General features: G+C 43.8%; 1 protein-coding gene across 1 annotated transcript in view; it reads left to right on the top strand.

Annotated features, from left to right (window-relative positions):
- PRICKLE2 (prickle planar cell polarity protein 2) overlaps positions 1 to 21,861 on the top strand; it is a 184,245-nt gene that overhangs the window by 27,363 nt on the left and 135,021 nt on the right. The window lies entirely within an intron of this gene.

Below are 21,861 nucleotides of genomic sequence, written 5' to 3'. Positions count from 1 at the left end.
ATTGCGCATGTTTCAAATATGGATATTTGACATTTGAAAATACCTTCTATTCAAAATATTTGAAATAGTAACAGTATAGTAAACCTTGCACAGCACACTCCATGCTGGAACGTCTTTTATATGCTAACAATTATCCTGTTATGGAGGTCTGAGTGGTGTTATGGGAGCAGTCACCAGACGGTGCTGTTACAGATAGGTCTCTCTCTATTTTTTTTAAACAAGTTCTTCATCTTAACATGAGCGCTGTTCAGTCTTTAGGAAATGTTTATCAGGTTAGTTTTGCGAGGCAGCATGTTTGGGGTTGGAGCTGTGGCATGGATAAAGGAATTGCTCTCTGCCTAAATTTTTCTGCCCAGTTCGGTCAGTTCTGGAGCCAGAGTTGCTCCCTGGGAACTGAGTGTTGGTTATTTGCCTGAAATTCCTATAGCAGGTGTGATAGACCCAGGCCAGTTGGGTGTAGCCTTTTTGGGATCCAGGAAGTGATCCGGGATCCAGAAAGTGATCCAGGATCCAGCCTAAGGGGGGGGGTCCACAGGACCTGGAAAACCAAGTAATTACGGGGGACAACTAATGAAATAACAGGGACAGAGGTGCGGTCAAAGGGTCAAACGAAGGGAACCGGACGGGAACACCGAGCAGAGGACCCCGGACAGCGTCCACTGCTCCTCAAAGGCGTCAAGGGAGTCAGTGAACGCCGCCCAGAGGAACTCTGCCTGGAGGCGTGAACGGACAGAGGATCGGAAATAGGCCCCACAGTCGCAGGAGACTCCATTGGCCAACCTCCTCACCCTGGTTTGATAGATGGCTACTTTAGCCAGGGCCAGGAGGACGTTGACCAGGAGGTCCTGCGACTTAGCGGGGCCACGGACAGGGAGTGCATAGATAAGGAGGTGAGGGGAAAAGTGCAACCAAAATCTTAACAAAATATTTGTGAGGAGCCGGAATAGAGGCTGCAGCCTGGCACACTCTAGGTAGACGTGCGCCAGGGTTTCCCTCACGCCGCAAAAGGGGCAGGTGTCCGGGATTGGGGTGAATCGCGCCAAGTACATGCCCATGCTCATGGCCCCGTGAAGGAGCCGCCAACTGATATCCCCGACGGGCCTCAGGACTAAGGTGGAATAGAGGCTGGCCCACCGGGGTTCCTCACCCTCTAGAGGTGGCAGGAGGTCCCGCCACTTTGTGTCAGGGCGGGACGCGAGGGTGAGGACGTGAAGGGTGTGGAGCACGAACGTGTAGAGATGTTTCCTTGGTGCGGTCTGGAAACGGACCGGCTGCAGCTAGTGTAGCCGGCTCGCGGTGAAGGGACGGGGGGGTCGGTTGGGTCCACGGGGCAGGGGCCCAATGAAAATGTCCGGAGGACCTGGGGTGGAGGGTGGGCGGGGCGCGCCCTCTCGTAGGACCCGGTCGGGGTAAACCCAAACAGCGGGCGGCAAAGCAGCCCTCACCTCCTGAAGTACGCACAGGGGACTACGAGGTCTGGAGAGCCTCATGCGTTGAGCGAGCGTCAGGGGATCCAGCCAGTCTCCCCGGTCGTAGTCCAGGAGGTCTCCGACTCTGGTAACTTCTGCCAGGACCAACCTCTGGTGCACCGAGGGGGACTCCACCACCTGCACATGAAGCTGGGGGTTGTGTAGCAAGGGCTCCGCGAGGAGATCTTCCGCCATGGAGGCCGCCACAGACCTGGTCGCTGTGAACAGTTTCCAGGTCCGGAGGAGATCCTGGTAGAAGACCGGCAGCCCGGAGAGATCTCGCGGAAGACCCCTCAGATGGAGGTAAAGGAGCTGCCGGTCATATTGGAGCCCTCGGAATCGGCACAGGAAGGCTCCAGTACGCTCCACGCCGGACTACCTGCACCATAAAGGAGCCTCTGCAGGGCCTGGAGGCAGAAGACATGGACCTGAGTGTGGAGACACTTCAGGCCCTGCCCTCCCTCCTCCAGGGGCAGATGGAGAACCCCTGCAGAGACCCAGTGCAGTCCTGACCAGAAGAACTCCAGAATCAACGTCCGGAGGTTGGCCAGGAAATCCGGGTGTTGAGCCGGTACCAGAACATGAACAGGACTAGTTGATTAAGCACCAGTGCCCTCCCTCAAAGGGACAGACACCGGAGCAGTCCTGTTCATCTCTGGAGCCGCTCTACCACTGTGCCAGTTCTCCGGCGGAGACGGATGCGTGGCAGAAAGGTAAACGCCGAGATAGAGCAGCGGACCCGCGCTCCACCGGATGGCCTGAAGCACGGCTGGGAGGGAGCTCGCCTGCCGCCAGTCCTCTACCACCAAGCCAGAGCTCTTGACCCAGTTGACCTGGGCGGAGGAGGTTGCAGAGTAGACAGCCTGGCAAGCCTCCACCCGCGCCAAGTCGCCCAGGTCCTGGACCATGAGTAGCACATCGTCGGCGTATGCCGACAGGATCAGCCGCAGCTCCGGCTCCCGTAGCGCCAACCCCGTCAGACTCCTGCGGAGGAGACAGAGGAAGGGCTCAATCGCCAGAGCATACAGCTGGCCCGAGAGGGGGCACCCCTGCCGTACTTCTCGCCCGAAGCTGACTGGTTCGGTCAGGGTCCAGTTGAGTCTGACCAGACACTCTGCGGAGGCGTACAGCGCCTGGAGAAGACCCACAAACTGGGGTCTGAAGCCAAACGCTCGCAGAGTGCTCAGGAGATACCCGTGATCCACCCTGTCGAACGCCTTCTCCTGATCCAGGGATAGGAGGGTGAACGACAGACCATCCCTACACCCGAGTTCCAAGAGGTCCTGGACCAGATACAAGTTGTCGAATATGGTGTGGCCTGGGACGGTGTAGGTCTGGTCTGGGTGGATCACGTCTGCTAGCACAGACCCTAGCCACAGCGAGATGGCTTTCGCTACGACCTTGTAGTCCGTGCTGAGGAGCGAGACAGGATGCCAATTTTGTAAATCGCAGAGGTCCCCCTTCTTTGGCAATAAGGCGAGCACAGCTCGCCTGCACGAAAGAGGGAGGACCCCGCTCTGCAAAGACTCGGCCCAGACGTATAGCAGAGTAGCAGAAGGCAGATATACTGGCCACTGGGTTAACAGTTTTCTTTTCCCTGACTGACCAGTGCAAAGGGCTGCTCTAGGCTAATGAGAACATCTGACTCCAATTAACCTGCAAAGAGTCAGGTGAGGCCGTTAAGCTAATGTGACCACCTGACTCTAATTAAGGCCCCTCTGATAATATAAAAAGGCTCACTCCAGTCAGGCTGAGAGGAGCCAGAGAAGAGGAAGTGCGGCTGTAGGGCTGGTTAATGAAGACACTCTCAAGTCATTGGTAAGGGAGCCCTAAGGTAAGGGTGAAGCAGGAGAGCTGTGGGGAAGTGGCCCAGGGAAATGTAGCTATTCTGGCAGTAAAAGGTTGGCTGACAACAGCTGCTACCTTAGGGTCCCTGGGCCGGAACCAGGAGTAGAGGGTGGGCACAGGTTCCTCCCCAACCCACCACTACAGAAACACTCTTGGGAGGGGAAAACAAGCCCCTGTCAGGACAGGAGGCTAAACTGTTTTGGCATCAGGCCGTAGGAGCAACAGAGACCATGGGAATTCTTTCACCAACCTCCATTGCTCGCTTATGATGAAAAGGGCTCAGTAGACTGTATCCCTGGCCCTAGAGAGAGAAGGGCTATGTGGAGGGTTGCAGTGAGCCTCTGAAGCTGGCATAAACCACCTGGAAGCACGGGACCCACAGGGACAAAGTCGGAGCTCTGCCACACAGGGGATTGCTTGCATGCTGTTTGTAACCACATCTGTTCCAGGACTAAGGAATATAGTCTAAGCCAAGCTGAACTGAGAATATACCCTGATTCCATATCACTGATTTCACCTCCAACAGGAGGATGACTTGATAGGCCTTGATATCTTCTACCACTTACAATAGTATTTCACCTCCAACACTACAACAGGAGAAATCCATGCTGCGTAGAAACATTTGTCCATATGTGAACTCAGTAGTGTCTGTATTTTTGTTTGTGTAGTTCTGCGAGAGATTTCCTTACCCTAGAAGATGATGTTAGTAGTGTGTAGGAGCCCCAGTCATGGGCCAGGTCCCCATTTTCCTAAGTGCTGTACAAACACAGAACAAAAATACACTCTCTGGTTGTCTCCTCTCCTGCCATTCAGGCTTCCCCGCCATTGTGGGAGCTGCATGAGACGCCACATGCAGCAAAATAAGAGTGTTTCAGAATATTGACCAGTCAAGAGGTTAGGATTTATGATAGTTTCATAGGGTTTTTTTAGCATTCATGTATATTTATTAACACATCATTAGAATGACTGTGCTAATGGCATCCCTGCTTTGTTCTAAGACCTTCTAGTCTAAAGACTCACCTTTGCCAATGTCAATAGCCGTGAAACTACTTAAATACACAGTTAAAATATTTTCTTATATTAATGTGTGGACCTCCATGCATGATTACTGTTTAACTATAATCATTTAAAGGACCCTCATGCAAGACATACAAAAGGCTTTTAAAACCTCACAGCATTAACCAGTCGAGTGCTGCCAAGCGTACTTCATACATGCAAAGAGCCCACATGAGTTTCCTCTCTGTGAACCAAATTCACACCTTCAGCACCCCAGTGTCCCAGTGACAGGGTTAAGGAAATGCTGCGCTGTTTTCTTTGTGCAATGAAGTCCAGCTATATAGTCTATCACATTTTTTTTTCATTACTATGTTTTTATATGTGGCAGCCAAAACCTTTGTAATAGATAATCTTCCCGCCAAGATTTATCACTTAATTTATTTTAAGCTGATTTTCTGTTCGTTCAGGTTTTTTCTGGATGATGCTGGAACTTGCAAAAACCCCCAAAGTAGATAAAGGGGCCAATGAAACATTCCCGTGTTGCTCATAGATTCATGGAGCAGACCCTTTACACAATATTGCATAAAGAAAAAAGTGGATTCCCTAACCTTCGGGTCATACAATGTACAATTTATCAGGGTGCTGGCAACCGTTACATAATGTTTTTTGTTCTAATTCCTCTTTTCAGTCACGCACTGAACTGAGTTTAACTGTTTACTCTTTTTGTCCTGAAATAGTCCAGGCTTGATAGGAGATCCTGCCCCCACTGAAGTCAATAGGAGTTCTGCCACTCACTGAAATGGGACCTGGATTTCATCCTTGGTTGTTGCCTGAAGATAATTTATTTTTGACAAATTTGAGTATTTTGGAGCATAATGAGGATTTAAAAGACCTCTCCATGATTTCTGATAAAGAAAACCTCACTACTTTTGGAAGCTCTTCAGCAGCAATGACCGGGGGATAGAAAGCTAAAATTCGGCATGAAATTGCCCTTCCTGGGAAGTGCCTTGGTGTGTTCCAGGGAAAACTACTTTTGATTTGGCTGACCCATATTACTTTGACATTTTGAGGACAGTGTATGCACAATACATTTTAGTGAATTCACCACTGCACAGAGGGCAAGCCCAAAGGCCATGCATGATTTAAATTCTACCAAAGCCCTAGTTTAAAAACTTCATTGGGACAAGGCTGAATAGCACTGTCCCTTCTTCACATGCGTGGATTTCACCTAAGATACACAGTTAAGGATGGTCACGCTCCCCTTGCATGAATGAAGAGTGTGTGCAACCCTAATCTGGATGTCACCTGACTTCTGAGGTCTTAACCATGAATCCTTAACATTCTTCTAACAAGGATTGTTTTTGTTTTGGTTTGATGGACTGCAGAGGTAATGCTCAGGCTACAGATTGGACTTGAAGTTGGTAACTGATACCTGCCATAGGTGCTGGAACTAAGGGTGTGTGTGTGCAGGGGGTGCTGCCGGACCCCCTGGCTAGAAATGGATTCCATTAGATACAGGGTTTGCAGTTTGGTTCAATGGCCCTCAGCCACCCTCTCCTCCCCTCTCCACCCCCCCATAAAAATTGTTCCAGTGCCCCTGCTGCTACCTTTGGTTTTAGACCCTTCCAACTTCAGATCCAGCCTTGAACCAGAACTGAAGACACGGGTTTGGACCTGAGCGCTTCAGGTCCAAAACCTCATCCCTGAATTTTGAAGGGGTTCACAGTCAAAGCTTTGGCATTGTCCTCCTACCTCTAAAATATAACCATGATGATGATTGTGGTATAAATATTTTTATTGGCCGGTGTTTGGGATGGCGACTACTCACGCATAGTTTCTATAAACGACAATATTCGTATTATAGCTGCAGTCACTGGCACCAGTTACATTTCTCTTAGTATTTCTGTAATAGACCAGTGAACCCAGCTGCAAAAAGTCTGTCCGGGCTGAAGCACAGTGTCAGTAAGGGGGACATGACCTGATGCTGATTTTTTTTTTTTTTTGTATCAGATCCCGTTTTAAATAAATCACATTAAACTTACAATTCCAGCAGCTCTCCAAGCTCACTTTGGAGGATGTTTACTTTGGAGCTCAGACTGATTATTCATTCTTAACTCACTCTCTTGTGCTTAGCTAGTGCAAGGGTTTCTGTAGTGGTATAATCTTGCATACAGTAATGTGTATCCATCTTGTACTTTGCACACTTCAGTTCCATTAACTTTAATGGGAGTTATAGTGGTATCTTGAGAGGATCTATATCCTCTTAGGTATTGCAGTACTTAAAAACAGCCTGGTGGGGTAGAACCGAGCCTTAACTCTGAATTTCCAGGCTTCTATCATTTTAAGGCAAACTCTTAACACTTCTTCAGTGGGATAGTTTGTGGTTCTATACATACATGTGTAGCTTACTGAGTTGGACTGACATTCTTACTTTACAAATTGCTACTTTTTGAGTATTTTTTATTGTTTGTTTGGTTTTTTGGTCAGATACGATTTTTTCCCCTCTTCTCTGAATGTAGGGATCTCAGACGTCTGCTGATCTCTGTAAGTTTAATATTATGAGTGCTTCTATTTGCATACTGCTCTATCTTTAAGCTGATTTTATGCAATTGTCCCGAGGTGCTCGCGTGCAAGGGTGCTTTAGAAATGTAAATTTGGTTTGAGAAATGATTTTCACTGTGACTCTCTCTCCATTCTACGCAAATTGGTACTGTAGTTTTAATTAAAGTTGGTGAAGGTTTGGAAACAAGTCACTATGAACGTAAAGAAGATAAGACATAATCACGTGCCACCTAATTCCCCCCTTAAGGGTCCACTGAATGTAGGAAAAATATGGGAGACTAAGATTGAAAATGATGGGGATTTGGGAGCAAATCTGTCTTTTATAGTTGGAGCTTTCAAACCATTTTACTTCAGGTTTAGGGATTTCATATATACGTATTATAAGTAAACATAAAAGGGCCCAATCCTCAGCTGGTGTAAATCAGCATAGCTCTACTGAAGTAGATAGATATAGACACACACACACACACATATATATATTGTGGTCTTGCAACATACGGGACCTCAGAGAGATTAATCATGTCCGGATGTGATGAGAATTAGCTTTTAGTTAATCCATGCTATGGTGCCAAGCTTCTGTCAAGGACTTTCCCCAAAGCTGGCAGTTTTTTAAACAAAAGCACCTGGTAAATTGTGTTTATGAGACTAAGAGGGAAGAGAAGTTTTCAGGCAGGCAAGCTTTTAGCATGCTCTTTCAGTCAGAGGATCCAAAAACTAAAGCAATTTTTGTTTCCCTAATGATTGCTAGAAAACTTTTTAAATTCAGGGATTGAGTGTAAATTGGATCTGTTGTTGTCTTTCTGAGTCTGAAGAGAACCTGAAAGGAAAGCTCCAAGTGTTGTGATCTTCCCTGTTATAGTTTATCCTACAGTCCCAAATGCATTCCCGAGTGCCAGAAACCTTAGCTGTCCTTCTATCTGATCACCAAAGCCTCTGGTTTCCCCTTGACAACTTCTTTGCTGCAGCTGTGCGTTGTCAGTGCTGCAATCTTTCTCACATGGCAGACAGAAAATATAGCAATGAGTGCTGGGCCTTGTGCTGATTGCATTATTTATTTAATAAAATATCCCAAACTTTTTAATTTCAAGGCTGCTGCCCAAAGACTGAGGAGTCCCTCATCTGCCACATGAGAGTGTCAGGGACTGGGGCTCAGCTTACCGCAGAATGCACAGGGTCTTGCACACAGCTTCACTAATACAACACAACAAGAATTGTTTTCTGGGTGGAATAATTATAAGATGACAGTGATAATTGGTTCACCTTTTGTAACTGATTGAGAATTCAGGAAAGCTCTCTGTATATTAGTTTCACAATCAATAAGAGCATGATGTGATCAAAAACCATGGAGAACATATCTAAAGTACTGTTTATTTATTTATTTAATTTGCCCTTCAAACTGCGTTACCAGCTTAGGAACACGGAGTTCTCCAAAGATTTCTGCATGGGTCCAGGTCATATTTGCTCACATGTTTCCTGTTGATGACCCGATCCTGCAAATGACTCCATTCCAGATCTTTTCACCTGCACAAAGCCCCATTGGGTTGAATGAGGAAACTCCGGGCTATTCATAGGGCCGTGGTTTGTCAGTGCTGGTTGTGTGAATGACCATGTTTAAAGGCCAGTGTTTATATGTTATGACAGACCATGTTGTGACATTGTGTCACAAACAGTGGTATTTAACTTTGTGTAGTTCTGGGTTAGAAACCATGCTAGGTTATGTGGTCTCGTTGTGGGGTGGGGTGGGAGAGGGAATTTAGACTTGTGTGAGTGTGTCAAACAAGAAAGAGAAACAGAGATTCTATTTACAATTCCCCCCCCCCCCCCAAAACCAGGGTTCTGTTTTGGTGTTAGCAGTAGAAATGTAGGAGCCATTTGTGAGAGCCTTCATATAATCAGAGATGTGCCATGCAAGATGTTTTTGAGCACCAGAAAAACTTAAATTGACTTTAGTACAAATTGGATAAGTTTGGATAAGATCCATTCGACTGTTTGGATCTGGGGTTAAATCCTAGCCCCATTAAAGTCAATGGCAAAGCTTCTGTTGGCTTCAGTTGAGCCAGGATTCCAACCCTGATTCTGTTCAGTTATGCTATGGTGTAAATCAGGAATAACTCCACTGCAATCGATGCAGTTCCGGAGGTGTCAAATTAGTGGAAGTGTGATTGGAAGCAGACCCTAAGATTTCCAACACTTGGAGCAAGAAAAGCAGCATGAGGAATTTTGCACTTGCTGTTACCATTGGTAAAGGTGGACTTTGAACAACAAAGGGTTCAATCATCCACTCAGTGGCAAGGGGAAGAGAACGGCTAAAGAAAAGAGGGCTAAACAAATACCTGACAAAAGACTGAAGTGGACCAAATTAAAGCAAAAATGTGTCCGGCTTCCGCACTGTGGAACCCCATGGAAACTAGAAGGGCTTTTTTTAATCTCTCTGTTGAATTGGGCTCAAAGCCAAGTGAAAGAAAACATTTTCCCAACACCAAATGGAAAAACGCAATACAGCTCTCTTAAGTGACCTGTTAAAGGAATAGAGCTGTGAAAAGAATACATTTGCTGTGCACCAAGGTTATGCATTTAACAGATTTTGACTGTACTTGACCTTTGCAACGTGTAGGCAGAGAAATATGTTGCTGAAATTTGAGAAAGTACCGAGTGCTGAAGACAAATATCCAGCATCTCATCAACAATAAAGGATTGAGATTTAGTTAAGAAGAATGTAAAATATCGTTCCATACTAACAAGATCTCTCCTCCCAGCCCCCTCCCCGCCCCGTCTTTTTTCTTTTGCAGATCACTAGCAATTCTGCTCATGCTTTAAAATAATCCAGGCTAAAAAGTGTGATTTGTGTTTCAGTGATTTTGATTACGCCCACGTACTATATTTATTGCCGTTGAAATCATCTGTGTTAGCTTGCGACTTGTTTATTTTTTTAAAAAGCCTACTCTGCACTGTTGCTAAGGGAAAGAAGATTTTTTTTATCTGGGCACTGCTTTAGTATTGGAAGGCTGATAGCCATGGGAGGGGGAGTGTCAGAAAAAAATGATTACACTTTTAGGCCTTTTGGGGAACTTTGCCATATTTACTGATGGTTAACGGATATAATTTTTTCAACATTATGCATGTTGGCTTAGAGGTGCAACTTCCATTATCATTCATGGCAGTTGTTTTTCATCTAGGGCTTGATCCAATGCCTATTAAAGCCAATGGGAAAAAATCTATTCACTTAAGAGGGCTCTGGATCAGGCCCCTTATTCACCAGGGCTATAAGTTTTAGCTGTATTCCCTGTTTCGTTCAGCAGACGTCCCAAGGCATCCATTCCAGAAATTAACGGAACTTCTTTTTTCTCATCTTTTCTAATGCTACTAAGGTTAGTTTCTTACAACTCTGAAAACCATTTCCCACTCCTTTCGGAAGAGAGACCTGTTTTCTTGAATAATTTCTAATCTAGCGGTTTAAAGGTGTTCCTCTCCACCCTCTCCTTTGTATCATATCTGTTTGAATTAGCATTTGTCTTCACAAGGAAAGATAGTTGAATTTACTTTGGGTTTAGCTAATCCATGTTAGCTAAATCCAACATAAAACCCTACTTTTTTTCCCCCCTAGCGTAGATTCATGCCAACACCTTTAGCTTGATTTCAGCTGCTCAAGTTGTAGATTCGACTGCTTCTGTTCCTCAATGACACTTGGTTGTACCAGGGATTCCTAGTTTCCAAAGACAGAAGGGACTATTGTGATAATCTAATTTGACCTCCTGTAGAACACAGGCCAGAGAACTTTCCAAAAATAATTCCTAGAGCAGAGCTTTCAGAAAAACATCCAACCTTAATTTCAAAATTGTCAGTGATGGAGAATCTACCACGTCCCTTGGTAAATTGTTCCAATGGTTAATTACTCTCATCATTAAAAATTAATGCTTTATTTCCAGACTGAATTTGTCTAGCTTCAGCTTCCAGCCATTGGATCATGTTATGCCTTTTTCTACTAGATTGGAAAGCCCATTATTAAGTATTTGTTCCCCAGGTAGATACTTATAGACTGCATAGATTGTATGATGTGAGTTTCCAGTTTGCAACTGAGTTCTTTAAATCCATGTCAGATTATAAGCACAGAGAGCCAGAAATGTTGCTTCTAATGAAGGGTTCAGCAATGCTATTAGTTGTATGTGAAGTTTTCTTTTAGCTGTCAAAGCAACAAGACAATATAGTTTCTCCTGAAAACTTACTAAAAATTTCTCCTCCTTGATAAAAAAAAAATTGGTAACTTTGAAAAAAATTTAAGTTTTTGTTTTGACCAGGCTGGCTATCTTAGAGAGCATGCACCTCTGTGTAATTACCAAGTGAATTTTGTAAACCTATCACACATTATTTTCCCCCACTGGATTCGTTCAAGGAGTGCCCCAGGAATTCAATAATTATTTAATGTTAGCCTTAAAATGAAAAAATGTTCCTGGCCTTGGTGTATGTAACCTGCTAAAACTTGGGGAAAAAATAAAATCTGTTTAGACTGCATGAAGCAAAGGGAATGTATATTGATTCTTCTGGTGTAACATTTATAGTCTCACCAGGGATAATCTCTATAACAGTGAAATAATGTGAGTTTTTTTTCATAAAAAATACCAGCTTACTCTAGACATTTTGCTTTAACCTTAGAAGGTTAAATATGTAATAGCCTCCTAAAATGCACTTGTGGAGTTTAAAGACTAATCCATTGGTATATACAAGCCCTCAAATTTTTGCACAAATTAATATTTACATATTCAAATTGGGCAGTTAGCAGTGCAAACACTTGACGTATGTGTCCAGTTATAGAGACCATCAGATATTTGAGGTTAACCTGCTTGTTAGTGTTTCTCATACAAACTACGTGACTTTTTTTGATCAATGTACATACTCTTATCATAGTTAGGACTGTGATATTTATCATGGTAACAGGAAAAGTCATTGGGCTTGGATATGGTGAAGGGCAAAATTAATGAAAACGCTGTTTTTTAAAAGTCCATCAAAAGTTAAAGGAATCCTTCAGCAAAAATACAAAACCATTTCTCTAACTTCTGTGCAAATAGCAAGAATACTTTGTATTTAAGAACTTTCATACCAGAGTAAACATAACTAGGCTCTTTTAAAAAGAAATATGCATATAAAATATAATTTTAACGTGACATCTGGAAGAGAGACACTTCATGACTGGACCTATGTGCACCCTTCTCTATGTATAATTGGAAATGGGCTTGCCAACTTTTGTGTCAGGTCACCACTGTCTTTCAACTGAAACTTGGGTTTTCAGCTAAATGACTTTTTCCCCCACAAACCATGTCTGCTTTCCATGTACAGTGTAATTTTGTCAAAAAAACAATGTCCAAAAATGGTAGGTTTCAGAGTAGCAGCCGTGTTAGTCTGTATTCGCAAAAAGAAAAGGAGGACTTGTGGCACCTTAGAGACTAACACATTTATTTGAGCATAAGCTTTTGTGAGCTACTGCTCTCTTCATCGGATCCAAAAATGGCAGTATTTCAATTTGGCAATGTCTCATGAGAGTCGTTTGATTTCCTCCTGTCCCCATTCTCCCCTATGGGCCTGGCTCCCCAGCTAGACTATATCTTCCATGACCAGGGACTCCCATGATCCACTTTCCAAGAGTGGAGACGGTGATGTGTCATGGGAGCTCTAGTTCAACCAGCAAGCCCAGCCTGGAGAGGAAAAAGGAAGCATGAGGAACCTGAAGTCCAATGGCTGTCAAATAAAAAAGATGAGTTTGGGCAGAGTTTTTTCAGCACCTTGACCCCAGAGACAGGATGTATTTGACTTAAATACTGTCTGGCTGTACCGAACGAGCAATGAAATCTTTTTACTGGCTTTCAATGCCCAGACCACGCCAACCGCTGTAGCGTTGCTATTCTTTTTTTTTAATTTTTTTTATTTCACATAAAACAGAGTTGGCTCCTTGTTGCCATAGAAACCAGCAACCTTAATTATAAGGAGTGTGATTCACTGGATGTAGAAAGCCATAATTCTTCTTTCTATTAAAAAAAAAAAAAAGCAACAGAGCCGGGTCACAAAAATGACAACCCAGAGCTGGCACGGGATCAATCTTGAGAGCTTCCCATGAGAATAGGGTGTAATTGGATGATGCAGATAGCATTGCATGAGAAGAGACCACCCCCTTAGTGTGTGATCAGTGGTGGTGGGCTTCTCTGAGATGTAGCCAATGCTGGCTGCCTTTCGAGCTCTGTCCCTTGTACTGTGGCGTAGCTGTTTCCACATGGATACCCTAAACCAGATCAAACTGATTATGTACTAAGAATGTCGATTTGACTGTTCTGTCACTGCATCGTGTGTAGCAGCATACCATAACTTAGTGTGACTGATCGGAGCGTTAACCGAGCACAGTTTTAAATGTCTTCTTACGAGCTTGGTTCCTGCAAGGAACTTAGAACTCTTAGTAAGGTGAGGGTGCTCAGCACCTTACAGGATTGGGCCCTATAGCAAATCCAGCAAAACAATGAGGCGTGTGCGTAGCTTTAAGCACCTGAGCTGCCCCCTTGACTTCAAAGGGGCTACTCATATGCTTGAAGGTAAGCACAGGCTTAAGGGCTTTGATGGATCAGCCTTAGAACTTGCCAAATTTGTGAACAGCCGTTAAGTAGCATTGTGACTAGATCAAAACAGGATGTGAATCAGAACCTAAATAATGCACAGAGGTATGCAGTGTATGCATAAAGCAGATGACTCAAGTGTCCTCCAAGTTCAACTTTCCAGCTAGTCCTGCCATCTGTTTTCTGATGAGTCTTAACAGAAACCTACAAAATTGGGAAATGTTTTTATCTTGACCTCTTAGCTTACTTTCTTCAGGCAATGAGCTGGCAGAGGGTTAAACGACTTTAACTAGTCATGGTGTCAGTCTTCTTTGGGTCATTGAGGTTACTGGGAAGCCAGAGATTTGCACATGGAATTGATTATTTGATTCCTTTTTTAGAATGTGCTTACTGCAGTTTAAAACATGTCTTGCAAATTCATCTCATAACGTGAATATTTAAATCCTGGGCTGGAACCTTAGATTCAGAGGGGAATGTATTAAATAACTACTGAATCCTTAGTTCAATCCCTATTTCAAATATACAAATAAGAGAGAGTTATTTTCTGGTTTATCTGTCAAGAAACAAAAGTTGATATTTTAAAATACATTCCATTAAATAATGCACTGTGGGCTTTAATGTAAGGATAATGCCTATAAAGTTTGCTTTCTGACTGCCTGAAAAGCAAGCAACGTTTAGAAGGCCTATGTAGGCAGCTCTATGGGTTATGATAAATTATGCATGATCAGCCCCTTGCAACTAGGAATTTTTCCAATAATAGGTGGAGTTGGTTATGGGAAAGGATTTTATACTCCATCTGGCTATTGGGAACAGTTGGTGTGGTGGTGGTTTGTATGGCACCCAGATGCTACAGCAATGGGCAGTGTTTGAATGTCTCACGATACCCCTTTGAGACTAGGAAGTACTATCCCCATTTTACAGATAGGGAACTAAGGAACAGAGAGATTGTGGTTTGCCCCGGATCACACAAACCTGTGATGAAGCAGGGAACTGAACGCAGATCTGCCGAGTCCCAGTTCAGTGTGTTAACCACAAGACAATTTTTCCTGTGTCTTTTCAGGGCTATGGCTGGGACACAACCGGCAAGTTTGTTTAACAAGGAGTCTCTGAATGAACAGCTGAAGGTGATAAATGTTAGACCCGTATCAGCCCACGCTGTCAAAATGTGGCAAGGATCTTAAAAACAAAACAAAATGCACTGCAAGCACATGGACAATTCCAGTGTTATTCTGCAGTTGGCCAAGAATGGCGAACTATAGTTTTTTCATAGCTGCACAGAATTAGCAAGCATAATTTTTTACGGGTGGTTAGCAGTGAAACTAGGAGGGATATTCATTTTGTCTAACGTCATGTCAAACACTTTGGGGATAGTAATTAGCTGCCGGAAAGCAGTTTGGGAAACGATAATTTTCTCTAGCACTGGAGCGTTCGGCAGCTTTGAATCAGGCTGCTGATTTGTGATCGCTTCGCCCCCCAGGTTTGGAAAGTGATGTGTCATTCCTACAGGTGTTACCTCCAGTACCTGTGCAAGTGAGATTACAGCCCCGGGAAAAGATGCTGCTGGGAGGACATTTCTTAAGAGACAATAACTCTGCAGCTGATGGCCAGTTAGTTGTGGCCCAATCAGTGATAATACAGCAAAGTATTTAGTCATGTGCATAGCTTTAAGCCTGTGACTAGACCAACCAAAATCAATGAAATTACTCTCATGCTTAACATTAGGCAGGTACTTACATGCCTCGCTGAATTGTGATTTTGGTGACTAATCCTGAATAGAAGTTCATCTGGGCCTTTTCTAAACTGGAATCATTTCGGTACATTTTACATTCTTCGTGAGCTCTATGAGCGATTCATCTCTGGCTTGAAGGTTCTTAGCCGTAGTGAACCATATCTACCTCTGCCAGCTGTTACCATGTAAGAATTATGATGTTGTGAACAGAATTTATGAAACCACAAATTACCCTTCGTATATTGAAAATTAAAACAGCACAGGCATTTTTGGACTAATGCAAAGGTAATCCAGTACTTTTTCACTTAGCAAGTAACCCTATGACTGAGAGAATATTTTTTTTACCTACCCCTCATGTTTGGAATGTGTATATTGGGCAAAAGAAAATTATAAAAACCATTAGGCAAGAATAACAGGTTTAAAATGTATTTTACATGGTTTTCTTAGGCTGAGTCAACCATATGTTAAAATAAACTTCACCAATAGCAGCCGTTCTCGTTTGAGGCTGATTATGTCTGAATAAAATAGCATGTGGGTGGTAAATACAAGCAGATACATTACTGCCCAGAAATCAGCACTGGGATATTGTATATTATGTTTACAGACCATATAATGTAGGATACAGGTGACCAAAGTTTGGCTGACTAAGTTTCCTAAGGTGGTCCACTCATCTGTAGCGGGAAGATGATTTTTTTTCCCCTGTGCTACCAGCCCTTGTGTGAGAATTTGTTCTGCTGCTGGTTGTGCTGATCAGCTCACACCTGCAATTCCTAAGCCAACAAAATGGAACCAGTGGATCTTATGCAAAAGTGGCCGGATCCAAAGCCCACAGAAGTCAGTGGTAAGACTCCCATTAGATTTAGCTCGGGCCCACAGGTGGGGTGGAGGGCTCTTGATCTTGAAAAGGAGGAATGTGTTCCGCCAGGTACAATCCGAGTAAGGATGTGGATTTCAGAGCACTTAGAAACATCAGCTGATGAACAGTAAGCTAGTCTCAACCTTAATTATCGGGATGCTACCACACAGCTATAATCTGGCCACTGATTGGCCCTCTGCGAGATCTATGCACCTGCTGCATTAGGGTTGACTCCTGTTGCCACTGAAATCAATGGCATAATCCCTTTGTCTTCCATGAAAGCAGAATCAGGCCGTTAATGATCACATTGGCCAGGCTGTGACATCCTCACTGATGCTAAACAGTACCTTGCACTACGAGTCATTCCACTGAAGTCAAAGGGACAGTTTGTGGAGTTCAGGTACTCTTCAGGAAGAGTACAGCAATCTGGGCCACTGGGTGCAATGGGTTGTCTAAGTTAGGAAATTCTAAGTATCCTGTGAATAGGATACATGGCTTAGCTGATCTGTTTGTGTATACACTCCCAAGTGACTTGCTACATCCTTGTAATCTATTGTGCATCTTTCAACGTAGAAACATTTCCCCCACTGGTTTAAAGCAAGGCAGGTTGTCTGGCTAATCCTGATGCATTTTGGGGTGATGGCAGTGAGCCCTAGGATAAGGCAGACACACACATAACCGTTTTTGTGAATGGCTAATGGTCTAATAGTGTCACTGGGCCTCCCTCTCTTTCATTAGTCACTTTTGCATCTCCTAAAATCCCCAGAAGCTCGTCTATTTTGAGAGCAGGCAGAGAAATGCAAAACCTCCAGGACTTGAGATATAAATCATTCTTTCAATAATCCGCATGCATAGTGTGGAAATAGTGGTGTTAACTTGGTTCTGAATGCGTGCACTGAGCAGTGTCACTTCCTCTAAAACATTCCACCAGTTCTGCGATGGGAAGGATAGCTTTGAAGCTATGGCCTCAACCTTTTCCTCACATACGCAGGTGCACACACTTCAGATTATGTATTTATGAAGACACTTGAGCCATATGCTTCTGTCAGTGTGACTGCAGTAGTGGCTCCCATCTGTTTGCTGCCTGAACTACAGAAACGAAATAAATAGGATCAAAAGGTTCGAAATCCTAGTGATGTACACCTGGGAATAGGGGGCGGGGCTGAGAAATAATTACAAGAAACAAAAGGCAAGAGCTGATCCACAGTCCAAACATTTTTAGTCCATATTAAAAACCCTCAAACAGATTAGTTTCAGCTAGGGTCATTTCCCCACGCCAGCCTTCGTCTGCTGAGAAATCCAATAGCCACAGAAAGTTAAGTGACAGGATTCTAGTGGGCAGAAGGGAAGACAACCCATTAGCTACTTTTGTGAGGCATTTTGGCAATGTAGTTGGTTTATCTTCGTTTTTTGTTCCTCCAACCTTTGCAGCATGACTCCAACAGCCTTTTTCTCAGCCCTTCCCCAGAACTCCATTGGTTCCCAGCATTGGTCTCAGTGGGCGTTTTGCTCAAGAAAAGACTAGAACATGTCCCATAGTTAGTTCAGCTACAGCAATCTGGAACTGCTCCCTTTATGTTTCAGCAAGTTTGTTCCTTTCCTGCTACTGGTTCAGGATTTTTCATTCCTTGCAGAGTTTGTGAACTATTCACAACGATAGATATATTTCCAAGTGCTCTGCTTCTTGCAGTACACAGGAAGGCCTTTGTTCAGCAAGTTTAAGCAGTGTTTAAAGGTAGGGTGTGTGTGTCTGTAATCACCCTCCCATACCAGAAAAGTTTTATTAACACCATTGTAGGACACAGGGAATCCAAGGCATGGCGAGTAAGCCATGAGCTGGCTGACGTTCCATCTCCCGCAGCATATTGAATTAAGTGTGGTCTTTTTCAAGCCCTTTAACGCACAGTGGTTCATGTTTCCAGATGACAGCTTGAAGGAGTTGGACAAAGTCAGTCAGAGCTGGCAGCCTGGAATGTGCTGTAATGGACAGTTAATGCCCTGTGTAATCTCTGACCTGTGTAAACCTGACCCATCCTCCGCTTACTTTACTTTTCTATACATAACTTCCTAAAACTGTGGGATAGACCCCCCCGCCTTTTTTTTTTAAAGCAGAATATGCAAGAAAAAACTATTAGAGGTTAGCTGTAGCCATGGATGTAACTAAAGGTTTAGTGGAAACCACATCAAGTGGTAACATGAGTCCAGAGATGAGCTTGACTCAGCAATGTTCATATTCCAAACCAATACAAATGGTTGGTTCATTGTGTATGTGGATTTCATACTGTATCACTCTGGCCACCTGCTAATGCCTCAGAAGGCCAGCGATGCACTTCTAGCCTCCCCCCCCTCCTTTTTTCCTGCTCTTTTCCTTGTCAAAAATGGGGGGAAATATGGCCAAAACCTAGCTGCCCCTTGAGGAATCTGGAATTCCATCAGTTAAACCTGCGCCTCTTTTTAACGGATGGGCTTAGCCCTCGATGGTAAACCCAGGCTTTAGATTTTCTCTGCCGTTTTCCACAAACACTGGGCTTTGCCAGTCAGTTGCCTTTTCAAGAGTGATGTCTCATGCTCGTCCTCCCGCCTTTAACTAATGCTCATGCTGCGAGAAAAAGAAAAGGAGTCAGTGTACTGGTTAGATCTACAATTTTATTTTAAAGCCAATCTCCTGACTTCACTGGGATCTTGGAACATGAATGGCTGGGATGGGAAAAGGGATGTGCCCGGAATTGTTCTGCTTTGGGGATTTTCAGGAGTGTTTGGAACGTGGCTTGTCTTTTCATCCTTGTCATTATTCCTCAGTCCTGTAGAAATGTAGGGTTTGGATCTTCTCTCACTCTGGTATTAAATCAGGAATAAGCTCAGCTGAACCAAATGGTTTATAAAGTGGCATAAGTGTAAAGGGAATCAAGTCCCTTGAGTCTTGGATGTCCTGGGCTTTTCAGCGTTTTACTAGCCTCTGATTAGAGGATCTCCTAGTTATTATCTTGGAATCACTCCAAGTCCATTGTAAAGTTTTGTTTTCTGTTCAGTATTTTTTAAGATAAGCGATTGTCACTTTCTGGCAAACCAACATGTGTTGAAATCTGGGATGTGAACGGGCAGCTAACCTTCAGAAAGATCTGAGCTCTTGCAGCCAGAGGGGGGTTTTGACATCTTTTTGTTTTTAATCTGCATACTTACATGTACAGCTTGTCTATCATACGTGCTTTTATAAAAACGCCTTCTCCAAGTCTACAGCTCAATCTCAGCCACTTTCTTGGAAGCACTGGTGTGGGGTTTTGTGGTGTCAATCTGCGACATATTTCAAGAGGCAGCGTTGCAAGTACCCTCATAATGGAAGGTAGCCAAAATATTTCTCAGCTGTGTTAGCCCATTCCTGTTGGTTGTATGATACATTCTGTCACTCCAGAATTCTAGTTCTATTTATCTTTACCTCTGATCATTTACTTAACTTTGCATTCATGTAGGATTTAACTCGAGCAGCTTGTTTTAATTGCTTATACTGCAGTGTTGTTGTGCTAAACTCAAGACAGATGGTGCTTAAATACAGACCACACATGGAGACCTGCAACAATTGCTCTGCTGGTCCAGTGGAAGGCAAAAATGACCTGCTTCTCTTTGATAGGAGGGGACCCAATGGAAAATACAAAGGCTGGGAACTGGCAAGAGATTCAGCGTCATCTTTTCTGAACTGAGTGAGGAGCAGCAATTAGTACAAGGAAAAGAAAAGTAAAAGGGAATCCTGTTGAAAGCGAGTAAGATCCCATGGTGCCCAACTTAATCTATTTATTTGTGCATGTTTCCATAGACACTCTCTGGAAAATCACAGAATGTTATTCAGGTGTGTAGAGAGATTAAATTCAGCCAGGTAATGCTAGGGGCCTCTGATGGGGTATATAAACCCCGCACTGGGACAGTAAGCATTAAGGAGCAGTTCTGGGCCGGGGTAACTCTGCCCATGCAGAGCCTTCTGCAGCTGGGCCAGGAGTTTAAAAGGGAGCCAACGCACACAGGAGAGGAAGCCAGACCCATCTTGAGAGCTTCTGAGCAAAGGCGCCTCTTGAGTTTCTCCAGTTGCTTTTCCCTGCCAGCTAGAATCATCCTGGTTTCATGGGGCAGGGGTTGGATCCATGCCATGTGCTCTTTCAGTGCCTAGTGCAGTGAGGCCCTGATCCATAACTAGAATTACTAGGCACTATTGTCGTACAAATAAGCTGGCTTCAGCCTTATCCAGCGCCATCTCAGGTATCATCCTGGCTTCCGTGTTTGCAAGCTGTCAGAAACAAAAGAAAGCTGTTGGCTCTGACATATCGGAGAAGTGGAGTTAAGTGGCATGACTAAGCTGATATTTCTGCAACTCAAAATACTTCCCTGTCTCCTCAAGTGACCCCCACTTTGAACAAGAGGCCATGACTCCGTGGTGTCCTCAGAGTAGATTAGCAGTTGCCCAGCAACACCCTTTAAGGCTTCTTGGAAATAAAGAAAAGGAGCCACAGAAGAATAACCTTGTCCACAGGCCCTGTGGGCAAGTCAGTAAACCTGGTGGTTGGTGCTCTTGTGAGCTGCTGGGAGATCTAATATAATAGCCTGACCATGTGAAGGTGCACATGTTGTGCAAAGCTTTTCTTGTTGGTTTTATTATCCCTTGCATGGAAATCCTGTTGCAAATGGAAAAAGGAAAACTGAGAGTGACACTGTGTATTAAAAAAGTCAGTTATGTTCAGTTCAAATAAATACAGCTATTTCGAGCCTTGGTTATGGCTAGATGACAACTAATGATAAAAGGGAAATTAACAAATGTTCTGGATCTCAGTAACTGGAGTTTAGGACAATTAAAATGTAATTTTAGGATGATTAGCTTGTTACATGCTCAATAAAAACTAAAAGAAACCTTGTGGAACAAAAAATAATCTTAAACTAGAGCTGGAATAGAACTATTAGTTCATCTTGTTCAACTTCCTAACAACTGTGTGTTCTCAAATGTTTTGTCTAGCCTAGTTGAAAATGACTCAAGCAGTTGTTTCGTTGTCCAGTCTGGTATTAAATGACTCAAGCCTTCTACCACTTTCCATGCTTGCTATTCCACAGTCTAACAGATCTCTCTGTTTGGGAAATTATTTCCTGATATTCAATCGAAATTTTCCCGTGGTCAGTTTCATGTTGTGAGTTATGCACTTGTGCCACTCAAAGTAATTCATTTCCATTATTTGTTTGCACTTCTCGAATACTGCGAGGTTAAATGCAGTATTTAAATGTTTAATTTCCCCCTCCACATGGTCAAGCAATATATATTCCTAGCATTTAATCTTCCTTCCTATATCCCCCAATAATTTTGTTGTGCTTTTCTGGATTCCCTCTGGTTTAGCATCACCATTCTGAAGTGCCCACAATGCTGGGCTGCTTTCTAAAAATTAGGGTTAGAAAGTGCATTGGTTGCGTTTTGACTAGACACCATTCGAGCATATGAAAAGAAGCTGCCATGCTTTGGATGAGATGTTAAACAAAGGTCTCTTCTGCCTTGTCTCTAGAGGCTGAACAAGTGGAAGTTGAAGATCCCCTAGCGTTCCCTGCGAAGCGGAGAGTGATAGCCATTCTGTCATGCTTCACAATAGATTCTAATAGCGATAGGTGAGCTGTTGCTGAGCCTAAAATGGAAGGAGGCTACATGCATGTGGCTCACTGCAGGACCTGGTCCTTTGTTGCTGTGCTCTTAACACACAGTATTGCTGTGTAATGCAATTTGAGCTGCCTGGAGTATCAATTGCACAATATGAAATGAAATCCCTTTCTAGGTTGTTTACTGTGTTG

Source organism: Caretta caretta, chromosome 7 (genome assembly GCF_965140235.1).
Source record: "Caretta caretta isolate rCarCar2 chromosome 7, rCarCar1.hap1, whole genome shotgun sequence".
NCBI lineage: Eukaryota > Metazoa > Chordata > Testudines > Cheloniidae > Caretta > Caretta caretta.
Note: the sequence above shows the minus strand (reverse complement) of the source record. Positions and strands in the feature narration are given on the sequence as shown.